The sequence below is a fragment of the Chlorocebus sabaeus genome, chromosome 1 (genome assembly GCF_047675955.1).
Source record: "Chlorocebus sabaeus isolate Y175 chromosome 1, mChlSab1.0.hap1, whole genome shotgun sequence".
Taxonomy (NCBI): Eukaryota; Metazoa; Chordata; class Mammalia; order Primates; family Cercopithecidae; genus Chlorocebus; species Chlorocebus sabaeus.
This window is the reverse complement of record NC_132904.1, coordinates 118,355,102-118,376,421: the sequence shown is the minus strand read 5'-3', so window position 1 is coordinate 118,376,421 and position 21,320 is coordinate 118,355,102. Positions and strand designations below refer to the sequence as shown.

Sequence of the window (21,320 nt, the reverse complement as noted above, 5' to 3'; positions counted from 1 at the left end):
CTGACCTGAAGTGATCCACCTGCCTCGGCCTCTCAAAGTGCTGGGATTACAGGTGTGAGTCACTGCACCCAGACATTTTTAAGGTTTTAGCGTTGGTCAGTACTCTTGTGTTTGCAAGTGAAAGAAACCCAGCTTAGTTTAGTTAGTTAACAAACCAAACTCTAGGAAGGGCTGGGGTATACCGGGCTCCAGAAATTACTAAAATCAGGGACCCAAGCACTTCCTCCCACTTTGCCTTAAGCTTCTCTCTCTGGGTCAGCTTTATTCTCTTAGACTTTCCTCCATGAGGCTGGAAAAATGTGCAAAACCTCTGGGAAGTCCTCTGAGCCAGGAAAACAAGATAACATGACTGGCAGCTGCTATAGAACCCTAAGGTTGGATGCAGAGAAGGTCAGCTCCCCCAGAGAAAAGGTTGTTACACAGCCAAGATAAAATAGAGCCTTGCTAAAGCCTGCCTTCTCTTCCTGCCGCCTACTCTGACCCTACTTCTCTCAGCTCCACAAACACTGGTGACTTTCTGCTCTCCTTTCAAGACTCTGTTCAACTTTGCTTTCTCTGAGGCCTGACTGGCAGGACAGCACTGTCCCTTCTTGTGTATGCCCCCAAGGCACCTGAACCCATCTGTACTGGGGAAGTACACCTTGCTGTGTTGCTTGTCCTGGTCTCTTTACAGATTCTTCTTCCCATGAGTCTGAGAACTCCTCAAAGGCACTAACTAACTGCCTTCATTGGTTTTGTGCTACTTTTTTATTCAATTATTTATTTATCAATTATTAACAGTTTACTATGTGGTAGGTTCTGAGGATTCAAAGAGAAGTAACATAAGATTCCTGTTCTCAAGGTGGTGAAGGTCATGTGGGAAATGCGTGATAAATAGACACTGGCAGTACAAGACAGTGGGATGAATCCATTACAGATGTCAGCACTGGATGCTATAGGAGCACACAGGAGAGTCTCCTTCCTGGAGCAAGGATGGCGGTTGAGAATGCCAGCAAGACCTTCCAGGAAGGGAAACGCACCACCCCTGGCCTGAGTCCTGTTGAATACTCTTGAGCCTTGTTGTGTGGGGCCTGAAAGAGAGCATTCTCTGTAGTAAGAAAAGCACATGAGGAAGTCAGGGGATGCCCCAAAGAGCAACATAATAACAGGCTTATGTTTAGGTGTGATAGATAAGACAGAGACACATGAAGTAATTGGACAATAAGACAGTTTCCAATCAAGTACCAATTTTGCAGTACAATGAACTACGAGTATAGAAGGGATCACCATGGACTTATTCTGGAAATCTCTCAGAAAGTGTGGGTTCTGACTCACTTCATGAGAAATGACAGGGCTAAATCTGAGATTAAAAAAAGTCCGGGTTTCAATCTCACTCTGCCAGGTATTAGCCTGGTGATATTTTCTCAATCTTTAATTTATACATCATGAAATGAAGACACTAAGATTCAACTCTCAGAGTTGTATCGAGGATAAAATAAGACTTGTAAAATGTAAAGCGCTATACAAATATAAGTTGTTCATTAAAACCGTTTATCTGTAAAATAGAGAATTTTTCATTGACAAAGATATTTGGATGATAGAAAAAGATGTATAAGTATGCTTACATGCAATGATACAATATTTACATTAGGAAATACTTTAATTTTACTTACCGGATAAAAATCTTGGTTAATGCTATTGCAAAATGCAAATGTGTTAATGAGTTGACTGTGTCTTTTTATACGTTTCTGACTCTTAGGATAGGGCAGAAAATCAGCCCTTCAGGGTAGGCTGTCTGATTCGGTGGTACGTGTGATGTGCTAGGAATTAAGTAGTTTTCAGGTGTGCTAATTTTGAGGTAATCTGTCTCCTAAGAAAACTGCATTCTTATAGACAGAAGTTTTGCTTGAGGATTTGTGTCTTAAAATAGAACTTTCAGTGGTGCAACTTTCTTTTCACTGTCTCCATTTCCTCCTCTTTAAATGACCATAAACAATGGCAGCATTTTAAAGTCACACTCATACAAGTGATGTTTAGAGAAGTTTGATTTCATTAGTCTTATACTCTGGTCAGATGTAGGCAAGGGCAAGGAACATCCAACAGATACAGAATGACCCACTAAAGGAATCTTAACTCTTTTGAGTGCTTTTCAAAGACTATGGGTGAAATACTAAAAGGTAATTGACATAGTATGTTCACGTATGCAGTGTAAATGATCCTTCACTCCACGTGCTCCATCAGTTCTAGACAGCCCTTGGCTATCTTGTAGGAAGAAGCCCCTGCTTTGTCTCCCTGGTTCCCACTGCTACCAACACTGAGCTGATCATTAGAGAGGAGAGTGACTCCAGTGCTTTTCCATGTGACTGTGAATGTGGCCCTGAAAAGCATCAACAGAAATTTTAGAGATTTGTCATTCACTCTTGCTTAATGATGAATTCAAGGAAGCTAAAAGTGGAGGCCCATCACTCCCAGCTAGGGGCTCGAAGCTATGGCCAGTTGGTAGTCCTCTTTCTCCACCCATTACTGCATCCACCTGGACCTAACTTCTAAGAGCTGCTTTCCTAAAACTTATGTAAGGAAAGAGAGCATGACTCTTTTCTTGGAATATGAAGTCTATGAGATACCAATACAAGTTCTCCAAAATAAGGAGGCATTCTAAAGGTCAAACAAGTTTAAGAAATCCCGAATATGTCTCCACTGGACATCCAAAATGCACATGAGCAAATCTAAGTTTGTGAAATAAAAATAATACAATAAAGTGAAATAAAACATTTGAACTCAGCTTTTCTAAAGTGATTGGACTTTAGAACTGTTTTATTTAGTAACACTCATTAACACCTTGAATACTTCTTGCTTCTAGTTAATAAGAAGGTAATGTTCTTAGAGAAGTCTCAGTAAATAGTCCTCTTGAAGGCTGAAGTCCATGCCTTAGACTGAAAAAAAGTTGAACGTAGCTTGGATAAATCTTACAATTGAGGAATACATGCTTACCATCCAAGGGTTCTTTTTAATAGCCCATTCTTTATTAAATTGTGGGTTTGCCAGGGAGGTAGGAGGTGAAATAAGCAATCAGCATTCAAGCCCATTCCTTATTCAGAAAAAAAAATTTCTTCTTTTCTATTACTGGCTAGATCTCATGGAAAATCCCTTGAAAATGCTGAAATTGACTTTTCCTCTCCCTCTCCTCTGGCCATTTGCCTTTTTTTCATCAAGAATGAGTATAGATTTGATTTGTAACTATTATAGTTTATATTTGATGGGACCCTATGGGAAACTATTAGCCAAGAGAAAGAGTAATCGCTAGTAGTTTTAACTGTAATCACAGAGAAATCCTTCCCTCTCCTTCAACCTTTCCATGGCTCTGTAATTGTGAGCCATATCTTTCATAGGACCTTTCCCATAGGTGCTAAGTTCATATTTTCTCTCCATAGGTTCTCCAGAGTATCTTTTTTTCCTACCCACAAAATAGACAGGGTTTCAGGCAATGGGATCAACTCTATTCATCATACATATCATTTTATACCTCTTCAAGGAAGCTTTTCTTGATCAATTTTCTTCTCTAATCACTGCTTCTCCCAGTATTTCTTCTGAATCTATTTAATGCATAGGATGTTATTTTACCTATTGTGTCACAATACTTTGCAACTGATCTTAGTTTATTCATCTGTGTGTTTTCTTTGTCAACTAGAATTTAAAGTTCATTGGAGGCAAGTAAAATAAATTTAATTCTTTCATACTATCTTCAAAGCCTTACGTGCAGTAAGACTTACACAGAGTTTTATACAGAGTGGGCATTTGCTTATTTGAATTAAAAATAATTTACATGGAATGAATGTGAGGATATCTACTCATCTCCCAGGTTTTCTATCAATATGACTGGAAAGTGAACATTGAAGTCCTCCTGACCTGAGCTCAAATCCCAGGCCAAAAACATTAGTAATCTTTGTGCTCTTAATCAAGTTACTTACCTTCTCTGAGTTTACATTTTCTCATACCCACGATGGGGATCTTCTATCTACCTTTTCCTAAAAGACTACATGAGGAATAGTTAGAAGTTTAAGTTCTGCTGTCAGACAGTTCTGATTTGAATACCCTCTCTGCTACTTGCCATCTCACATTGAACGAATTGGTTAACCTCTGATGAGCCTCATTTTCGTCATCTGTGAGTTAGGATCCATAATAAGATTTATCTCACGAACTTGTTTGGATTAAATGAAATAATGCAAGGAAAACTTAGAATGGTACCTGACATCTAGCAAGCATTCAATTAATGTTAACTACTACTATTGAAGAGTACCTAGAATACCTGATGCTGCTAGTGGGCTCAAATAAACCATAGTTCTTTCTCCTACTAATTCCCCATCTTTAAATCCATTGCCATGGCAGATGCACTTTGCAGATCTGTTTTGCCTATCTTAAATGGCACAAAATTCTTCTGAAGGAAAAGACTTTCTCAGGAAGATAACACATATCTGGATTGAAAAGAGCTTACGTTTTTAAAGTGTGGGTTGGAGACATTTTTTAATTGAACACAGCCATTTTTTATCATGTTGATTTCCTCAGGATATGAATCAGAGAGAAAGAACTGAAGTCTTGTCTCAGGAAGAAAGAGGGCAGGCAGAGGATTTTTCACTGGTAAGGCAACTTGCACACTTGTCCTTTTCATAGTGAGTCATGATCTATGATACATTTCATAGCAATGTCTATGAGTTTCCAATTCTGGAATTAGACATGCCAGCCAAATAAGGGAGGGAGAAGAGAATAGACTTTTAAGCTACCTCATTGCCATTCAGAGTTCTAGAAGTGGAGCTTCAAGAAAAGGAGTATTCTAGCACCCGCTTTTAGTCATATCTTTAAACACATTGAGAAAGAGAATTAGCTAATTACTTTCCAAATGTTTTCAGCAGAGCAATTCGACAAGGTTTTTTTTCCCCCCAATAACTAGCTCTAGTGTTCCAGAAAAATCAAAGTCTCCCTAATCTCTTTCCAAATCTTTTTTTTTTCTATGACTTGAGGCTAACTTTTCTTTTTCTTTGCTTTCATACTGGCTGACCTAAGCTCTTCTTAAAATGATACTGTAATTTTTTTTAAGTTATAAAAGCCTACCTTCACTAGTTTTTTTTTTTTTCTAATCCTTGATTAGAAAAACCTGGATTAGAAACTTAACTCTCTCGAAAAGCTCTCTTATATCCAATTTTTTAACACTTCAAGTCACTTTGGACTGATGTTCTAAGGATGTTTCCCAGCTATTCTAGTAATAAATTAAAAACACCAATGCTTTGTTACCATTGGTCCTTCATATCCATGGGTTTCACATCTGGGGATTCAACTAACTCTGGATCAAAAACATTTGGAAAAAAGAAAGGATTGTTGTGTCTGTACTGCACACCTACAGATTATTTTCTGGTAATTCCCTAAACAATAAAATATAACAATTATTCACATAGTATTTACATTGTATTAGATATCATATGTAATCTAGAGATGATTTAAGGCATACAGGAGGATATGCATAGGTTACATGAAAATATTACACATTTTATATAAAGGACTTGAGCATCTGCAGATTTTGGTATTGGCAGGGGATCCTGGAACCAATTCTCCATGGATGCCAAGTGATGACAGTATATATACTTGGGTATCCCCAGGACTTGGTGCCACTCAGAGTATATTACAGGTGCTTAAAACGGTGACTGAATAAATATGACCTTATATTTCTATAACTTTTAATGCTTTATGGAAAACTTCAATTTCCTTAAAAAATCCTGTCTGCAGTTGTCTTATTTTCACCTTTTCCACCACCCAAAATAATCTTACCTTTGGTTATAAAGTCAGTAAGTGTTAGACTGGAGACCAGAACTTAGTCTCCAGTTCCCAGCCACATAAGTTTATTGCCTTAACCTGAACATTTGCAAAAGTGGTGGCGCTAGTGCTTTGAAAAATGGAGATCTCTCAAACTCAACCTTGTACTCATATAATGAAGAGAATAACAAGAGTGCAGACCAGTTCTAATATGCCTTTGTTTTGGGAATATATCTGAACATCATGTTATTTTTAAATTATAAAATGTAACTTGTTCATACTAAGCTTTTATTCTTCTCTGACCTTGAGCTCCAATTCTCACTGCCTTTTCTACAAGCTCATCATTTTTTCACATGGTATCTCTACATTGTGTTCTGGTATGAAATATTAATGGCCCACAATAGGGTACTTTTAATCTCTTCATCACCAAGATGTAGGACATCTTGGTGCCTTGATTAAATAGTGTGTGGTCCTCATAGGCAGGAATTGAACAGTGAGATCACTTGGACACAGGAAGGGGAACATCACACACCGGGTCCTATTGTGGGGAGGGGGGAAGAGGGAGGGAGGAGGGATAGCATTAGGAGATATACCTAATGTAAATGATGAGTTGATGGGTGCAGCACACCAACATGGCACATGTATACATATGTAACAAACCTGCATGTTGTGCACATGTACCCTAGAACTTAAAGTATATAAAAAAACAAAACCTCATAACTCAAAAAAAGGAAAAAGTTTAAATGGGTAAAATATTTGTGTAGACACTTCACTGAAAAAAAATCTATACGGGTAAAATTGAAACGATTGACAATACCAAGTATTGACAAGGATGTAGAGCAGCTGGAACTCTTCTATATTACTGAAGAAATATAAAATAATACATCCACTTTGGGAAACATTTTCATACTTTCTTTTTTTCCCCAGCTTTGTTGAGGTATAACTCACAAATAAAATATTGTAAGTTAAAAAAAAAATAGTGTGTGGTCAGTGTGAGGACCTTGATTCTCCTCCTGGTGAAATTCTTTCTGTCACAAGATTTCTTCAATGTAAGAATCAACAATCATTATTATTCCTTTCATTACTTCACTGGAGTTCGAAGTCAGCCAAAGGAAGATGTTAAATAATCAGGGAGACAGAGTCTCTTGCATTGAACTCCTTAAAGGCAGGGGCTATGTCAGAAATTTACACCAAGCGCTGTGGCTCACGCCTGTAATCCCAGCACTTTGGGTGGCCAAGGCGGGTAGATTGCTTGAGGTCAGGAGTTCAAGACCAGCCCAACCAACATGGTGAAACCCTGTCTCTACTTAAAAAAAAAAAAAAAAAAAAGGTTAGTCCAGTGTGGTGATGCACACCTGTAGTCCCAGCTACTTAGGAGGCTGAGGCAGGAGAATCACTTGAACCCGGGAGGCAGAGTTGCAGTGAGCTGAGATTACGCCACTGCACTCCAGCCTGGGTGACAGAGCGAGACTCTGTCTCAGAAAAAAGAAAAAAGAAAAAGAAAAGAAACTTATATAGCCCCATCCCCTAATCCAGGGTCTGGCACAGAGCAGGTACTTAATACATATTAATTACATTGAATTGACATCTATAAGAAAATTCAAGAAATCTGAGCCTTAGTTGTCACTTTGTCCGTAATGATGTGGCCTTAGCTAAGACTCTGAGCTTCTGTTTTGTCATCGGATAAATGGGATCTCTATCTACCTTTAGTGGGAATGTGAGAGTCCTAGGAAATTTGACCTTAAGGAATATTTGTTTTAGACTTCACAGACTAGATGGAGTTCTAGTTTTTAAGTGAATAATTTACAGAATAATGGGTTTTACATGAATAATCAAAGCAAAGGGGCTCTTGGTAACCTACTTGTGGATTAATATTTTTAATTAGTAAGTCATTTTTGACAAATTCACACAACCCTTGATATCTAGTTGTTTTTTTTTTCTTTAATTCACTTTCCATTATGGTCAACTTTACTATTGAAAGGAAATCATCAACTTGAAGATATGTTGAGAAATGGTGTTACAGTCTGGATTCATAAATCTTAACTGGAAGAACCTGGAGCTAAGCAGCTCAGAGCATTATGAAATCAGTTAAGTCAGGCTTCTGGAATATGTGAGCAGTCTACCACTTTCTCATTAATCTGGGGCAGAATGCCCAGAAAGAGTATTTCGCAAAGGTTAGTGCAAAAGAGAAGTCCGTTGAGTCATTGTTGGGTGCTGGATACCAGAGCAAATGTATTGCATTAATCAATGGAAGAAGTCTGTATTCTAAGATTGCCTTGCTAAGAAAGTCATTGTAAACTTGTCAATGAACAATGCTGCTTCCTCAATGGCTCTCAAACCTGAATGGGCATCAGAGTCATCTGGAGGACTTAAATCACAGATGGCTGGGTACTACTCTTAAAACTTCTGATTTTGTAAATTCTAATTTGGGGGTGGGGTGGATCCCAGGAGTTTGCAATTGTCAGAAGTTTCTAGGTGGTGCTAATGCCACAGGATGGGGACTACACATTGAGAACACTGTGCTGCTTGATTTTTCTTAAGATTGCTGAGCCTGGTGAAAATAAACATTCCATGGGACTGCTGCTCTTTTCTGAGACTAATTTAATGAAATAGGACTCAGATAAGCCATCAATAGCATAAGCCACAGGCAGACATCTATGGGTCATAGTGTCTGTATAGAACTACAATGAATCCTAGATATAGAGAAACAGACTTTTTTTTTTTTTTAAGGTTAAGCTTTCAGCTCAGCTCCTTCATGACTTTGTAGGACACATTATTGTGGTCTGTTCCAAGCTCCTTCTGGAGTCATCTGAAAATATATTGCCAGATCCTTTAAAAGAAAGGGAGAGGAGATGTGTTTCCATTTTTTTTCAGGTGGTCATTCCAGGCTGTCATCTCTTTTCCAACAAACAGGCCATGTATTGATGTATTCTACCCTCTTGCTTTGTGATTTAATCAGACACTAGACAGTAATTCTCTGTCAAGTTCTTTTAAGTCAAGTTCTTATTTCATATAGGTACAACGTTATCAATTCTGGTTCTTTTCCTGGAAGCCTATTTTATTCAATTCAGTTCAACACCCACTGCGTGACTTCCTATGCTAAGCACTATTCTAGGGACTTAAAAAAAGACATGACCAAGACAGACACCAATCCCTACCCTTGCAGAATCTACATTCTAGCACAAAAGACAGATAGTAAATAGTACATAAGCCAATATATTATATTCTTCATAGTAAATGCTATGGAAAAGATGAAAATAAAGGAGAGTAATTAGGTTTGGACATACTGATATTGAAATGACTATTAGACACCTAATTATAGATGTCAAGTTGGTTGTTGATCATGCATATTTGGGGCTGTCAACGTTACACTGGCTAAAGATGAAGACCTGGGAGTCACAAACATGCTGGGATTGCAAACTGTGAGGCTGAGTGATATTATCAAGACTGGGGTAGCGCACTGGCAGAGAAGGACCATATGCACAGTTGCAATTTTAAATAGGAGTGTCAATTGAGCAAAGATCTGAGGCAGTTGAGACTATAAATATATATCCAGGGAAGAGTATCACAGGCAGAGAGAACAGCCTGTGCAAAGGCCCAATGGAAGGAGACTGCCTGGCGCATTTAATGAACAGCAAAGAAGCCAACATGGATGATTCAAAGAGTTGGAAGGAAATGTATTACAGGTCAGAGAGATAACAGAGAGGCAAGGGTGGGGCCCCGTAAGGCTTTGTAGGTTACTGATAGAAGACTTTGGCTTTAATCTGAGTGAAATGGGTGTTACTTCAATGTGCTGAGGAAGAGTTGACTTTTTAACTAGGGTCTTTCAGGATATTATGTAGAGACTAGATGAGCAGGGCAAGGATAGAAGCAAACAGACTAATTAGGAGGCTGTGCCAGCAACCCAGGAAAAAGATGGTGTGGCTCAGGCCGTGGGTTGGTCAGTAGAGGTTATGAGAAGCAGTCTTCATATGAATATATTTTGAAATCAAAATTCAACAGGATTTTGTGATAGATTGGATATGGAATGCGAGTTGAAAAGAAAGCAAAGTTTTGGCTTGAGCAACTAGAAATATAAAATTGCTATGGATTGAGATACTATTGATTGAGATGGCTATAGGAAGAGCCAGTTTGTGAAGAATATTGGGTTTTAGGTTTTGGACATACTGATATTGAAATGACTATTAGACACCTAATTGTAGATGTCAAGTTGGTTGTTGATCATGCATATTTGGAGCTAATCAGAATGTCAATGTTATACCGGCTAAAGATGAAGACCTGGGAGTCACAAACATGCTGGGATTGCAAACTGTGAGGCTGAGTGATATTATCAAGTGAGTGTGTATAAATAAAGTAGAGAAGACTGGGACTCAGCTCCAGGGGTCCTCAGAATTATAAGGGGAGACTGAAGTGTGACTATCAAGGTAGAAGAAAAACTAGGAGGTTGTGGTGTCCTAAAAACCAAGAGAATGAAGTGCATCAAGTAGAGGGGAGTCAAAAGTCGTGCCAAATGCTGCTGATAGATCCAGTATGATAAACACTGAAAGTCACTCATTGAATTTTCCAACTGAGCATCACTGGTGACCTGAACAAGAACATAATTTGGTAGCGTTGTGATAGTTAAAGCCTGTTTTGAGTAGCTTAATGGGGAATGATAGGAGAGGAATTGGAAACACTGAGGAAATTCAACTCTTGAGGTTCCTGCAAAGGGAAGCAAAGAAATTGGATGAAAACACCTGGGGAAAGTGAGGTCAACCTAAGGGGTTTGTTATTGCTGCTGTTTTTGATTAAGAGAGATTACAATATGGTTATGTGCTGATGGAAATGGTCCAGTAGAGAGAGAGTTTCATGTTTTAGGAAAGATAGCAAGAATTCCTTAAGCAATTTTGTTGAGTTGGCAAATAGTGGTAGTATCTAATGTCCAAGTGGAAGATTTGGCTTCAAAGATAATATAAATTATTTTCATCCATAGTAACAGGCATATTTAGGGTAGTAATGCTGCTTGGGGAGGGAGTAGATATAGCAGTGAGGGCCTCTGTAAAATTCCATTTTATCACTTAGTTTCTCCATGAAGTAGGAAACATTATGTCATAAAATCTCAAAAATTGTTCAAAAGAAAATGAAGCCCAGGTATATGCCTCTATAAATATTTATCCAAAAAATAAAACACCGTCACACATAATACAAAAAGTATGCCATAAATGTTCTATTTTAGGAGTTTTTCTGCATGAAACACTTGAGATTTTAGAATAGGGATCTAATGTCTTTTCAACTAGGGACACTTCTTTTCCTGGTGAATGTCTCTGTATTAAGCACAGGCATTCTTCATTGCTTCATTAACCTTCAGAGTTATTCAAAAATAGGGATATTTTATATAAATTTTTCTATTTGCCAATTAAATGTGCATAAATGTAACTTTTTAAGATGTTATATGTGGGTGGAGTAGTTTCTATGCAAAATCTTTAACCATCTCTTGCTCTTCATTTCAACAAGATGACTGGCCCCCATCATCTGGTCAGTGTTGTCAATTTGGTACTCTAGATATTGGCTGCAATTCTTAAACAGATATAAACAGGAGCTTCCACTATTCTTGTTTATAATAAGCACACAAACTTAAATCAGAGATAGGAAGCACCTATATGATTTTTTAAAAAGACATAGTGAACCCTTTAATCTAAATTCTGTTTCTTCTCTGGTATAAAAAAAAGTCACTTTTTGGACGTTAGAAACTGTATTTTAGTGCTTTGCTTGAACAAAATTGACAAAACACAACTCAGTAAGGTATTGCATAAATGTTTTGCAATTGTAATGATCTTAGTTTGGGCTGCTATAACAAAGTAGTATAAACTGGGTGATTTATCAACAACAGGAACTTATTTCTGACATTTCTGGAGTCTATAGGTTCAGCATGTAGGTCCAGAGTACCTGCATAGTTGTGCAGGTTCCTCTCCTGAGTTATACACTGCCAAGTTTTTGTTGTATCCTCACATGGTGGAAAGAGAGTTCTCTGGGGTCTCTTTTATGAGGACACTAATGCCATTCATGAGGGCTCCACCCTCATGACCTGATTTTTTCCCAAAAGCCCCACCTCCTAATACCATCACATTGGGGGTTAGGATTTCAACATATAAATATTGGAGGGGCACGTATATTCAGTCCATTGTAATAATAAAACATATAAGATAGATATTTTAAAAATACTTTTAAAGATTCTTTCATATTAGTGATCAAGTGAGTTTGAAGCAAAAGGGGAATAACAATAGTATTGAGCTCATAGGGTTGTAGGGGAAATGAAGTGATATTGTCCATGTAAAGTAACTTAGTGCAACGCATGGCCCATGGTAAGTGACTAATACATTACTGTAGTAGGTATAAGATGGTGATGGGGTTCCTTAAGAAAGATTCCAAAAAATTGACAAAATTAGGGGACTGTTCTTAGTTAGCTGCTGTGTGTGTGTGGTTTGTATGTGTGTGTTATGGGCGGGGGGGGTGACAGATTACTATAGCCAGCATCAGTTTATCAAGCACGAATTTAAAGAATGAATTGAAAGAAACAATTCTTCCAGCTTTTATGTGCCAGGTACTGTAGTAAGTATGTTAGACACATATCACATTTAGTCCTTATGATAGCCCTGTACAGTAAGTTGTATTAACCCAATTGCATGAACGAGGAAATTGAGTTGGGGGGAAATGATTAAATGATACAATGGGAGAGCTCTCTGCAATTTGTTAAGTAAATTAAAAGACTGAGCTTATCTACTAAGCTGTCCATAAAAGAGCAAAATCCTCACCAAGGTCACTATGGGATTTGATTCCTAAGTCCTCAGTCTTCTTTTCACTATACTAAGTTACTGACTTGATCATCTAAATCCACCCTAAATTCAAATGCATGTTGCTGGTGTGATCAGAATCAAGGAGTTTGCTTACTCTGCAATTAGTCATGGAATTTACCTCTGAACATGTATGTAGAGATGGTTCACTCTTTTGTACTGGTAAAGGGTGAAGACAAAAGGAAAATCTCACCTTTTGTCCCATGGAAGAAAAAGGTCTTCCCATTCCAGAAGACCATAGTATAGTTTCCTTAAAAACAGTTTCAAACTGAAACGACTCTTGCTGTGGTTGATGAAAAGCACAATATTCCTTCTCTCTTCCTGTAGGAATGCAGAAATAGGAAAAGAGAAAGAAAAGAAAAGAAAGAGTAAAAGAAAAGAAAGAGAAAGAAAGAAGGAAGGAAGAAAGAGAAAGAAAGAAAGGAAAGAAAGAAAAAGAGAAAGAAAGAGAAAAAGAAAGAAAGAAAAAGGAAGGGAGGAAGGGAGGGAGGAAGGGAAGGAGGAAGGGAAGGCGGAAGGAAGGAAGGAAGGAAGGATCTAATTTATTTTTTTCTATTCAGAACAGAAAAAATCAATTAGAACAATAACTTTTTTTTTTCTCCCAAGGGGAAAACCAAGTTGTAGCAGCTCTTTGGAGACTTGGAAGGACTCCATTCATTTATGGCAATCAGTTGTTGAACACTGAGCAACTTCATTTATAATGGAGGAGAACAGTTTGGCTGGCAGAACAACTTACAACTATTATATTTTGTACCTTAGTTTATTCTAGAACAAATATATATCAATATAAGCATTTAGAACACTTATTATGGAAATGTCAAACCTCCAGTTTTTAACCCTTTGAGTGTTTTTTTTTTTTTAAAGTCGTGAACGTGTAAACTCTTCACTGAGTCTATAGCTGACCCCATGAAAATAGGAAAAAATGATGCCAGAGCCTCAAAATATTTCTTTCTTTCTGTAACTTGGATAGAGAGGTGGAGAATTCTCATTCTGGAAGGGAGAGGAGAACTGCCTGGGTTTCCATTCTGAGTTTAGTATAAGAATAACTCTGTGCAAATATATGAAGGTTTTATCTTTTTCAATAGTGAGAAAACAATTTGCTCACCCACAACCACCAAGGCCAGTTTAGAACAGGAGAAATCTAAGGTAGTTTTAGCATGGGGCTTAATGGCTAGAAAGAGTAACTAAAGATATAAATTAGTTACTAGGAGGAATTGTGATCTTCTTTTTCCCAGAGAATGTGAAAAATCTGCTCAGCATCCATTTTGGATGACCTAGGTGCTCTTCTGTCTAGAAACAGGCACCTGCACTCATGATTCTCGTGGGCCCAGAAGATGTGGCAGAGGTTGTTTCCCCCCCTCCATCTCAGGAGTTATTTATACAGTGTATGTATTTTATAATTTATGCTAAAGTGAATCACAATTTCTCATCGTTCAGTGGCCAGCTCACTTGTTTCATTTGGCTAATTGTAGAGGAACTGAACTCCCCGGAGAGAGGGAGAGAAACAGGCAAGAGGGCAGAGACCCAGTGGTGCTCCCTCCAAGGAGCCTGTGACTCAGCCCTGAGTTCCCCCACCCCCAACCAACTTCATCAAACCACAGCCCCCCTAATGCATGGTTTAACATTTTCTTTAGTGGTGCAACCTTGTTCTGAGATTACAGGGAATGCTGAGTTTTATTAGCGTTCTTTCAACAAACTCATTTAATTGTTGCTACCCCTTAGCTAGTGCTGAGTCACTCTCAAACTTCATAGCTTTCCACGACAGCTCATCCTTCTTGACGTTCCTTTTTTTTTTCCTTTTCCTTTTTCCTTTTTAAAGTTCTCTTAATATTTTTTATTCCCAGCAGACTTGTCTTGGGACAAAATTGAGAAGAACTCATAAACTTGGCTTACTCGCTTCTGCTCCTCAGGTGAGTTTAATTCCTATTTCTATTATGCAATGTTATTGAAAAATATTTTCCCAGGTTTCTGTTGAAGAACTGCCTTTTTTGATCTTTTCGATGCTGGCACTCTTTTAGAATTAACCATGGAAAAACTTGATGACACTTCCATCCTTCTTGTAAAATTCATCTTTGGAGTAATTTTACAGTGTGCGTTTTCCCCTTGGACATTTTAAAGAGCTGGATTTCCGTCTCTTTGCAGAGCATCATAGCAGCTGTGTCTCATTTGCTTTGCAAGGGCATTTGAAGAAATTGCTATTTTGTAAGCTGCTTAACATATGAAATAATTGTTTTAAAGCACTTTACAGTTTGCTTAGTGCTTTTTAAAATGACAGTTGTTTCACCCTGTCATTTCTTATAGAAGCACAGGATGTATTATTTACATTTTTCAGAGAAGGAAATAGATGTACCAAAGACATAACAGCGGCTTGGCAGGGCAATTAATCTCCTAAATTAATCAACAGATTAAAATCTCTCCCTTCAGATCCTTTAATACCTATGACCAGAAAGCCTCATACCTTTTGACCTAAACAGGTAGACAGACATACCCGCTTTGCTTCACAGCAATTTGCAGTCTAGCTAGTTTTAGATATACCCTAATAAGCTGCCTCAGTGATTGGAAGTCAGAACACTGTTTGGACAGATTAAACATTGTTTGGCGGTTTTTATTAAAAGTGATGTACTGGGTGGCTAAAAGCACTTGTTTCGGAGTTGGATTGCTTGGGGTTAAATCCAAATTCCAACCTGTATCAGCTGTTTGGACTTTGGTGAATTAACCTCTCTCAGCCTCATTTTTCTTACGTGTAAAATGGGAACAATAATTGCAAATTCATGGAATTATTGTTGTGAGGCTTAATTGAATTAATCCCTATAAAGCTCTAAGCACACCACCCAGCACACAGTAAGCCTTCAGTAAATGTTAGCTGTTAGCATATAGTGGTTCAAAAGGTGGTTACCTGGCCATTTTTCCTGAGGTTCATTTAGATTGATTTGTTTCATGAAATTATACATCTGGCCCAGTCAAGACCAGATATCTTAGTGGTCTTGATAGATAGTTGGTGGGTAGACAGAACTTGTACTAGTGCTTTCTCTGCTTTAGAGTGCTGTGATAATTACAACGTCTCATTCCTCTCTCTAAAACACAAAGTGGCAATGTTGTTCCTCCTGAGTAATTTGCAACATAGACAAAGGACCCCATTCAGTACAGCCCATGGTATTCAACCTTGCACTTTTGGAAGGGTAGCACACAAAAAGGCAAAAGACAACATGGGTTTTCTTAAAGTTCAAGGAGAAAGTAAAGTGCAGTAGAAGTAGTACCGATCTGTGTAGTTGTGAACTGACTGTCGTTAGAACGCATAGGACTCAGTTCCACATCTGCTTCTCACTTCCTGGGTAAACTGGGCAAAGCATTTTGCTTCTCTGTACCTTTGTTTTTCCTATTATAAATGGGAATGATAATATCTGCAGGATGGCCAACTTGTCCCTTGGCCATTCCCATGGCAAGTGCTATGTCCCAAAAGCCTCTCAGTCCTGGGGAAAACTAGGATGGTTGGTCACCCTAAATACCCACCTCTCTTCTCTTACTGTGGTCACCATATGAGCAACAGAATAAAAGTGCTTTGACATTTCATGAAATGAAGAATATAATAATCAACTCAATTCTGAACACCCAAGTTCCAGGAATAGTGCTTTGGGGTATTGGAAGAAAAACATAGCAATACAGTACATTATAGTACCTTTGTTCTTAAGTAAGAATAATGCACCTTAATTCTTGGTGCGTCATTCTTGGTGCTGAGAAATATGTAACTGGAACCATGTTTTATATCATCCTTATGTGTTTACATACATGTAATTGAAAGTACACAAGAGTATTTATATAGAACATTTAAGACAAGTACTTTCAGGTTGTCATGAAGATAATTTGCATTGGAAAAAGCTCGTATGGATCATCTTTACTTCTTGAAAAGTTCTGTTTTGTACCCAAGGCATATTTTGGATGTGATTGCCATTTACAACAAATTGATTGATTGGTTTTAGAAAACCTCAAAGGAAAACAAAAAAGTCTGAGCAAGGCGTCATAATTGATCATCTACTTGGTATCAAAAAATAAGTACCCATCAAAGAATAATAGTACGTTGCCAGTAATTAGTGTGAAGCAGCATTGGAGTTCCAGAGATATGCAAAAATATCAACCAATGTGCATACTCAAGAATTAGAGTAGTTTTCATGAAATGATTCATTTGGTTTGCTTTCATGTCATACAGAGATTACACTTGAGTGGAACTTCAAAATGTATAAGCATGTATTTGCTTGAAAAGTCAAAAGTTTGTTGATTGACTTTTATTTGTGTTTCACCCAGAGGCATCTGACTAGAATCAAGCCAATGCAAACCCTATAAATGCCAAAGTGAGGTTTCTCATAGATATACACAGCAAAGATACAAAACACATATGCAGTATGTATTAGTAAGAGCATCAAAATTAGCAAATTTCATTAAACTCAGTTGCTTATGTAAATACAGAGAAGTAAGATGTATTTAAACAATTAGCCTCATTTTTGCTCATTTTGTGCTTGGCTTTTGAAGTGGGACATGCAAACCTCCGTTAAGGGAGATTAAGGGAACTGAAGACCCTGAACATGTCACACACTCTTTCTTCATCTATCCTAGAGGACCAACTGCAGGCCTGGATACATGGTACTCAGTAAAGCCTTGTTAACTTACATTGAATGTTCTTTGTATTAATAATCATTCGAAATAACATAATGAAACCAAAGTGAGAAGGGCATGGCCTAGCATTCCACATTCAACTTTTCCCCAAGGAATGAACTACTTTACCTCTCAGGCAGAAGCAAAGAACTCATTCAAAAGCAGAGCTGAAGGCTGTTGGAGTTATTGTTGTTTATATTTCTCTGGACAGAGGAGTAATTATATTGGCTTCAAAGGCCTTTTCTTCTACCTTCCATCCTGGCATGCCAGTGCTGGAAGAAGCCTCCATTCTGTTCCTACATTTTACAAATGGAAACCCAGAGAAGGAAACTATTTGCCCAAGGTCACAGATGCAGACCTTCTCAGATATTTGTTAATCCTAATTTAATTTCCCCACATTTCACTGAATAGAGCTGCAGGTGATTTTCTTGGCCTTGGCCCTTTTTTAGTTTAGGAAATACCCTCCTTCCTAGATCCTTCCCACCATCCAGTGTTGTCCCAATCCCACCACTTCTTAGACAACTCTCCTTCCTTCCAGTGCTTTCAAATGGCATTTTCTTTGCTCTCATCTAGAACACATGTACATTCATTCCAAGGTTTCAAGACAAGGGAATCTTCTCGTTGACCCAAAGTGCTTTCTTTGATATAGTGATGCATCACTCCAGGCTTCTGCCAATTTCTCTGAGGCTTCAGGTGTGAGTCAAGATTTTGCTTTATGGTTAATTTAGCTGGTGATGAGAGCAAGCTGAAACTTGTGAGAAGAGACATAAGTTGCAACAAACCGAGGTCAGAGCTGGAACAGAACCTCCAAGAAGACAGATTGCCTGTGGCTCTGAGAGCATCATTCCCTCGACAATAGTGATGCAGACAGAAAGTAGAAAAATGACAGTCTCCTTTGAGGGGCAGATGAGGGCACAAAGGTTTTTCAAAACTCAGTCCCACAGAGAGGAAATCTGCTTGAATTTATTCAGGCCCCTTCCTTTTAAATCCTGATTACCCTTGGCTCTGCTAGGTGCTGAAATTTATGCATCAGCGACAGGTGATTCTTATGTAAGAATGGACTCTCGGGCGTGATAAATTTGGTCTTGAGAAATCTCAGCTCAGTGGCTACAGATGGCAGTGTCATGATGGCAGAGTTAGAGAGCGGCAACCTGCTGGGCTGTGGGCTGTCTGTGAAATGGCTACTCAGTTCAGAACTGTCTGAGCCAATTCTTTGAGCCCCAAGGTCATGACCAAGGGGCACAGCCCAACTGTAAAGTTGACATTCATTCTAGCAAAATTCTTCCTTCTACCTTGCACACTGCATCTGGCTCACTCAAGGGTCCCTCAAGAATTGGGTTGTAACTTGTGTTCTTTGTGAATACCTTTATCATTTGGGGTCTCTGTCTATCATGACTAGTCCTGTTAAAGGTCAATTCTATGCTTGTAAAGAATTGCTTACACTAGAGGTTTTGCGCCAACTGGGTTGGGTTAGCCAAGGAGCCATTTCTGTGCACTCATCCCAGTCAGGTTCTATCTGTGATCTAGGTCCCTTTTTAGTGACAACTTTTAGTTTGCAGTTTCTTAACTTTAGTTTTGAAGAGTTTTGAAATCCCTCAAAAGTACACATGCACACAACTGTGAACATATATGCCTCTCTCTAAGGAAAGGGTCTACCACTTTTATAAAATTATTATAGGAGTCTGAGACCCAACAAATAATGAGTCACTATTGTAGATGGAGAAAATATTCTGAAGCAACCCTTGTTTCCTTTCAACTAGATTTCCCACTTTGAATTTTGGATTGAACCTGATCAGAGGTAAGCAATACAAGGCAAACTTGGGTCCTGGCTTAGACCCTGCCTCTACATTTCCTGAGTATGTGAGCTTAGACATGCCACTTCTGTATGTCTCACATCCTTAGAAAATTGATAAAATGGGGAAAATATTACCGGCCTCATTATGCCATTGAGAATTAAATGAGAATATGTGTAAATCGTGCAATGCACCTGGCATTTGAGAAGTATTCAAAAACCAGTAGCTAATAGTGGTGGGAGCCCCATGGAACTCATGTCCCCAGACCATGTGGGCTGATGGCCAATGCCGTGTGTCTTCTTTCCTTCTGCATTTTTAACTTTTTCCTGCCTTTGTCTATTCACTGAGTCATTAGCTGCCATTTTATATTCCTCATAAGTATCAACATATTTTAACCACAACTCTTTTAAAATGTTTTTATAGATTTAGGGGGTATAAGTGCAAATTTCTTACATGCATCTATTGCATAGTGGTAAAGTTTGGGCTTTTAGTGAACCCATCATCCAAACAGTGAACATTTTACCCAATGGGGAATTTTTCAAGCGTCACTCTCCTCCTACTCTCCCACCTTTTGGAGTCTCCAACGTCTGTGATTCCACTCTGTATGTCTGTGGGTGCCCATTGTTTAGCTCAAACTTATAAATGAGAATATGCGAAATTTTGACTTTCTAGTTCAAGGTTATTTCCCTTAGGACAATGGCCTTCAGTTCCATCCATGTTGCCGCAAAAGACATGATTTCATTTTTTTTGTTTTAAGACTGAGCAGTAGTCTATGATTTAATCACCACTTTAAGAGTATGTCATCTCATATTCTGAGATGCCATATCCTCATCTTTAAGCCCTCTTCTTATGGGCAAATAATAATTGTCATTAGACTCCCAGAACCCCATTAACAAACATTACTTTTCTTTGAAATGAACCTGTTTTAATAATTTTTAAAATTTATTAATAATATGTAATGTATATTTTAGCTACAGGTATTTTCTCTGCCTTACTTGTCTTTCTCTTCTCCATTATTATTCCTCATTCTTCTCTCCAAAGACCTCTGCAAACATGACTTACCTTGGAAACTATAAGAAAGGATGGCCTCATGTGAGGATACTCATCATCCTGACATTAATGTGCTTCTCTTCTTTTTGGCATTTGAGTCCAACAGTATCTGATCTCAGTCCTTCTTTTTAGAATCAATATTTTCATAGCAAGTGTAACATCATCCTAAATAGGGAATCCCATTTTTTTTTAAAGCTAGAGATGGCAGTTTGGTGAGATTGGCCAAAAATAATTTGAAGAAAGAATGCACTAAGGGTGAAAATGTTATGTTTATGAAAATATTATGAAAGCTAAATGTGATGCACTTGAAAAATATGGCAGGATATTTCATGGTATATTCATGAAATCTGTATCCAAACTATATCAATAAATACATGTTCAAGGGAATATAAAAATTTCTTCCATGTATGCATTTCTGTTCATCTAACTCATTGCTTAACCACAGAAGGTAGTAAATAAATGTTTGTTAGATGGATATTTATATTTATATTACAATGTAAATAACTTATTACTTATGTTTTATTTATATTATGCAGATAAGGAAAATACAATAGTCCCCTATGTAACGTGTTGATGAACATAATATTTTGGAAGCTCAGTTAACTGATAAACCACTAAAAGAAAGTGCCTTCTGTGTTTGTTTTCTATGACAAATAGAAATTTTACAGACTATGGATGTAAGGCTTTTGAGTGAACCTTTGTGAGTGTGTGAATTAACATTTAGTTTGTTAGCTGTTTTGTCATTACATTCGTTCAGATAGAATAATTCTTTAGAAGGCCACAGCAGTCTTGTCGACGTGCACCCTTCCCTCTTTATCTCAATCTTGGATTTCATAAAATAAATAACAAGAAAATTCGAGTGGTATCGGCCTGCCTGATTCAGGGGTGTCCAACCAAGTAAGGGCAGAAGCATGTGCTGTAAGAAGTTTCAAGATCCTGTTGTCCCAGTGGGAGGACTCGCCTGAGAAGTTAGGGCAGAAGGATAGCAGCTTGGCTGGGATATAGCTGCCTGCATCAACCAACGTCTTCATTAGGTGTCGCTGAGCCTGGGGCATTGGGGCATTCAGAAGCAAGTGGGCATGTGCAAGGGTCATAGAAACAGGAAGGTCACAAGAGCAAAAGAGAATGAAACAAAGAATTTATCTCCCAAAGGAACAGTGTCATTTTTCTTTCCTTTATTGCTCTGAGAGTCCTGTATTCACCTTTGGTTACTCAATAC

General features: G+C 38.1%; 1 long non-coding RNA gene across 1 annotated transcript in view; it reads left to right on the top strand.

Annotated features, from left to right (window-relative positions):
• LOC103248682 (uncharacterized) overlaps positions 1–21,320 on the top strand; it is a 335,098-nt gene that overhangs the window by 172,456 nt on the left and 141,322 nt on the right. Inside the window, exon 3 of the long non-coding RNA XR_012094856.1 lies at positions 14,456–14,521. This is a non-coding gene — a long non-coding RNA (uncharacterized lncRNA). The remainder of the gene's footprint in view (positions 1–14,455; positions 14,522–21,320) is intronic.